This window comes from Malaclemys terrapin, chromosome 1 (assembly GCF_027887155.1).
Source record: "Malaclemys terrapin pileata isolate rMalTer1 chromosome 1, rMalTer1.hap1, whole genome shotgun sequence".
NCBI classification, from domain to species: Eukaryota; Metazoa; Chordata; order Testudines; family Emydidae; genus Malaclemys; species Malaclemys terrapin.
In genome coordinates this window covers 354,717,638-354,723,332 of record NC_071505.1, presented here as the reverse complement: position 1 = coordinate 354,723,332, position 5,695 = coordinate 354,717,638, and the positions used below count along the sequence as shown (strand labels likewise).

Sequence of the window (5,695 nt, the reverse complement as noted above, 5' to 3'; positions counted from 1 at the left end):
AGCTGGTTTAATAGCACAGAAGTGGAGACATGGAAAAGGAGATATTGGCTAGAATGTATCAGGTCTCCAGTTGTTTACATCCAGATGCTGCTTCTCCCCTAGGGGCTGAGTGAACCCCACTGGGATTACACAGAGCTATGTTATAAATGCTGCACACCCTCTGTGTCGGCTCTCAGCATGGGATGCTGCTGCAGATGCTGGGGTGAGAGAGGTGTGGGACACGGCTAGCTGAGGGGGATTGCCAGGGAACACACTTCCATCTCAGAATTCACAGGTTCAAATCTCTTACTACTTGACACACCCAGTACAACATGGGCATGATGGAAGAGCGAATAGGTCTGTTGTTGTTTCCGCACTGCACAGCCATTAAGCATCCCAAGGCCCTTGCCACAGGGAATGAGTTCAGTCCAGTGTCACTGGCCAAAATGTCCCTCTTTGCTGTGCATCCCCGCCTGCTCTGGCTGATGGCCTCCAGCCTCGAGGTGGCTGCATTTCAGTGGCACATGGGATCCTTCAGGATGAAAGGTGTTAATATATGCACAATACAAGGCCAAACTCTGAGGCCATGACTTGTACTTTACTAAGGCTGCATCGAGGCAAAATTCCCCTTGGAGAAAGAGCTGAGAAAAGACCTCAGGAACCAGCTGTGTGTTAATGCACAGAGACTGTCACCTTTGCCTCTTACCTGACTTACTGGTACAAGTACTGGAGGAACCAATGAGGGCTTTGCTCCTCTTGACCTGCTGCTCACAAACAGGGAAGAATTTGTAGGGGAAGCAGAAGTGGGTGGCAACCTGGGCAGCAGTGACCATGACATGGTTGAGTTCAGGATGCTGACAAAAGGAAGAAAGGAAAGCAGCAAAATACAGAATCTGTACTTCAGAGAAGCAGACTTTGATTCCCTTATGATGTGCAGAAAACCACTGGGAGGCTAATATGAGGGGAAACGGAGTCCAGGAGAGCTGGCTGTATTTTAAAAAAGCCTTATTGAGGGCGCAGGAACAAACCATTTCAATGTTCAGAAAGAGTAGCAAATATGGCAAGTGACCAGCTTGGCTTAACAGTGAAATCCTCAGTGAGATTAAACACAAAAAGGAAGCTTAGAAGAGGTGGAAACTGGGGTAGATGACTAGGGAGGAGTATAAAAATATTGCTCAAGAATGCAGGAGTGCAATCAGGAAGGCCAAAAAACGAATGGAGTTGTAGCTAGCAAGGACAAGAAGGGTTTCTCCAGGTATGTTAGCAACAAGAAAAAGAACAGGGAAACTGTGGGATCCCACCTGAATGCGGGAGGCAACATAGTGACAGCTGATGTGGAAAAAGCTGAAGTACTCAATGCTTTTTTGCCTTGGTCTTCACAGACAAGGTCAGCTCCCAGACTGCTGCCCTGGGCAACACAGTATGGGGAGGAGGTGAGCAGCCTTCAGTGGTGAAAGAACAGGTTAAGGACTATTTAGAAAAGCTGGACAAACACAAGTCCATGGTTCCAGAGCTAATGCATCCGAGGGTGCTGAGGGAATTGGCTGCTATGATCACAGAGTCATTAACCATTATCATTGAAAGATTGTGGCAATAGGTGGGGTCCCAGACATTTGGAAAAAGGCAAATATAGTGCCCATCTTTAAAAAAGTGAAGAAAGAGAACTTGGGGAACTACAGACCAGTCAGCCTCCCTTTAGTCCCCATAAACATCATGGAGAATGTCTGCAAGGACTCCATTTTGAAGCACTTGGAGGAGAGGAAGGTGATCAGGAACAGTCAACATGGATTCACCAAGGGCAAGTCATGCCTGACTAACCTGATTGCCTTCTCTGTGGATATGGGGAAAGCAGTGGACGTGATATATCTTGACTTTAGCAAAGCTTTTGTTATGGTCTCTCGCAGTGTTCTTCCCAACAAGTTAAGGTGGTCTATAAGGTGGATAGAAAGCTGGCTAGCTTGCCGGGCTCAATGGGTAATGATCAATGGCTCAATGTCTAGTTGGCAGCCTCTATCAAGCAGAGTGCCCCAGGGGTCGGTCCAACGGCCGGTTTTGTTCAAGCGCTTCATTAATGATCTGGATGATGGGATGGATTGGGCCAAAAGAGTCCTGCACTTAGGAGGGAAAAAATCCCAGGCCGACTGGCTAAACAGTAGTTCTGCAGAAAAGGACGTAGGGGTTACAGTGGATGAGAAGCTGGATATGAGTCAGCAGTGTGTCCTTGTTGCCAAGAAGGCTAACGGCCTATTGGGCTGTATTAGTAGGAGCATTGCCAGCAGATCGAGGGAAATGATTATTCCCCTCTATTCAGCATTGATGAGGCCACATCTGGAGTATTGCATCCAGTTTTGGGTCTGCACTACAGAAAGGATGTGTACAAATTGGAGAGTCCAGTGGAGGGTAATGTCATAGAAATTTCTGTCCGTTCCAGCTGAGGAATAAGGAGAGACAGAAACAGCTAATCAAGCAAGGAGCCCTGGGAGGGGTGATCCATTTATTTCAATTGCAATTGGTTTCGAGCTCATAAGTCAGCAAGAACAAAGAAAACACTTACACCAAAGCATTATATGCAGTTGCTTATGATAATCTATCGCTCTATGATTGGCCAAAATTTGCCATCATTACCATACATAATTAGCAAGCTATATGTATCTGCCCCTCTTATGACCCCTTATTGTTCATCTACTTGCCCCCTCCTCCTTGCTTATTTTGCAAACCAAGCAGTTTATCTACAGGACGCAGGCACAGAAAGGTCCATTGTCTCCAGGTTTGGAGTTTGGCTACATTTCCTCTTGAAGGAACTTCCTGAGTTAAGACAACCTATAGCTGATGTTTTCCCTTCTTCTTTCTTCCATGTGTATGTGACAAATTTGCCCCCTGGCAGTTAAGCAGAATACTGATATAAAATTAACAAAAATTATTAGAGAGCTGGGGCATATAATATATGGAGATATACCTCTCTCATAGAGCTGGAAGGGACCCCAAAAGGTCATAGAGTCCAGCACCCTGCCTTCACTAGCAGAACTAATTACTGATTTTGCCCCAGATCCCTAAATGGCCCCCTCAAGGATTGAACTCACAATTCTGGGGGTAGCAGGCCAATGCTCAAACCACTGAGCTATCCCTGAGCAGCTGAGGGAGCTGGGTTTATTTAGTCTACAGAAGAGAAGAGTGAGGGGAGATTTGATAGCAGCCCTGAAAGGGGGTTCCAAAGAGCATGGATCTAGACTGTTCTCAGTGATGGCAGATGACAGAACAAGGAGCAATGGTCTCAAGTTGCCGTGGGGGAGGTTTAGGTTGAATATTAGGAAACTCTATTTCGCTAGGAGGGTGGTGAAGCTTTGGAATGGGTTAATTAGGGAGGTGGTCGAATCTCCATCCTTAGAGGTTATTAAAGCCCAGCTTGACAAAGCTCTGGCTGGGATGATTTAGTTGGTGTTGGTCCTGCTTTGATCAGGGGATTGTACTGAATGACGTCCTGAGGTATTATCCAAACCTCATCTTCTATGACTGTATGATTCTTTGTCTCTTCTCTAAACTAGACACTTCTACAAATGAGCAGGGGTTTTTCAATGACACCAAGCCACAGGAGCTAGTTAGCCTCCCCCTCTGGTTAAATAGGGGGGAACCTATTGAGAAACCCCACAGTAAGAGGGATCTGGACTCTTGGGGCCCACATCCCAAATTTAAGGACTTGGATAGGAAGTGGCTTAGAGTTCCTGAGCCAAGAAGAAGTGGGTGAAGGCAGCCAGCCTCCCTCAGCTTCTGCCCCCCTACTTGGCATTCTAGCCACTAGGATACCCAGTCTCCAGGGACCCAGCCAGAGGCCTACTGCATGGACTCTCTAGCCTGGCTTTCATTGCACTAAGGAACAATGATGGAAAGCCGGTATCCACACTTGCGTTTGCTGATGGTGCCTATTATGTTTCCCCACACCGTGATATGTAGGAATTATTGACACATGTAGTAAGGTCAGTTGTTAATAATTTATTTATCTGAATATTTTTCAGTGTGTGAAGAGCGACCAATCTGCTTCACCCATGAGAACAGCCTCCAGTAGTGCATGCAGTATCTCATATTAACATTGTCTCTCCATCCAGGCATTTGTACTGTGACCATCACCCTGGGCACGTACAGGAAGTCAGGGGAAAGTACGGTATATGCAGGAGACACCGTTCTCTCTCAGATTTCAACACCTTCAACCCTGCTCCATGTCTGATTTCAATGCAACCGACTTCACCAACCCATCCACCTTCACCCTGCTGGGCATTCCTGGCCTGGAGGCAGCCCATGTCTGGATCTCTGTCCTTTTCTGTATCATGTACACCATAGCCCTCTTGGGGAACTTCAACATCCTCTTCATTGTGAAGACAGAACCGAGCCTCCGTGGGCCCATGTACTATTTCCTCTGCATGCTGGCCATCACCGATCTATTCCTGACTACATCCACGCTGCCCAAAACACTAAGCATCTTCTGGTTCAACTCCAGGGAGATCGAATTCAATGCCTGCCTCACCCAGATGTACTTCATTCACTGCTTCTCAGTGATGGAATCTGGGATCCTTGTGGCCATGGCTTTTGATTGCTACGTGGCTATCTGCCATCCCCTGAGACATTCCACCATCCTGACAAACCCCATGGTGGCCACGATTGGACTGGCCGTGGTGCTGCGTGGCTGCATAATCGTACTGCCAACTCCCTTCCTGGCGAGGCGGTGGCCATATTGCAGAACTAACATCATCCCCCACACATACTGTGATGGCATGGCTGTGGTGAAGCTGGCCTGAGCCAACATCCGCATCAATAGTTACTACAGCCTCTCTGTGGCAATCTTAGTGACTGGTTTGGATGTATTTTTTATCACTCTATCCTATACTCAGATCCTCAGGGCCATCTTCAGCCTCCCCACTAAGGACATCAGGCTCAAGACTTTTAGGACCTGCGGCTCCCACCTCTGTGTCTTCTTAGCCTTTTGCATCCCAGCTCTCTTCTCCACCCTCTCACATCGGTTTGGCCAGAATGTGCCCCTGCATTTCCATGTTCTCATGGCCAACATTTACCTGCTGGTGCCCCCCATGTTAAACCCCATCATCTACGGGGTTGGGACCAAACATATTCGGGACAGGCTGCTCCAGCTCTTTACTTGTAAAGGGACCTAAAGTTTTCCCTGGTCCTCTGTCTTTCAGGCCCAGCTCCAAACAGAGCTGGCTGGTGCCATGGTGCTGGGCTCTATGCCCTGACACTGACTGGGCAGTTAGAGAGACATTAATCCCTTTCCTGAACTTTTTGTGCAGTGTCAATGTGTGACAAATTGGGGAATCGGTCTGTGTACAACTCATTGAGTTGACACCTTTCTAATTGTTTGTTACTAAATCCCCAAGGTCCCTTTGCCACTCCTCTTCTACAAATGCCCTGCCCCTGCTCTGCCTCTTCCCCTCAAGGCCCTGTCCCTTTCTCCTGTCTTACCCTCCCCTTGTCACTCACTGGATCATCTCCAGGTCCCTCCTCTCCCCCCCACACACACATGTGCAAGGGAGACATTTTAGGTTTTGGTAGGGGTGAACATTTTAAACATGATTCAAGGGGCTATTTAGGCATTTAAACTCTATTTTTTGGCAGATAACTTAGCAATTAGCTAACAGGAACACTGTATCTAATTCCTATATAAAAGAATGAAAAATAAATAAATATTAGACCCACTCAGCTCTGCTACTAA

The 5,695-nt window shown here is 47.3% G+C and overlaps 1 pseudogene; it reads left to right on the top strand.

The window, feature by feature from the left end:
* The first annotated feature begins 4,190 nt into the window (after positions 1 to 4,190).
* LOC128838033 (olfactory receptor 52E2-like) lies at positions 4,191 to 5,138 on the top strand (annotated as a pseudogene).
* Positions 5,139 to 5,695: the final 557 nt, after the last annotated feature.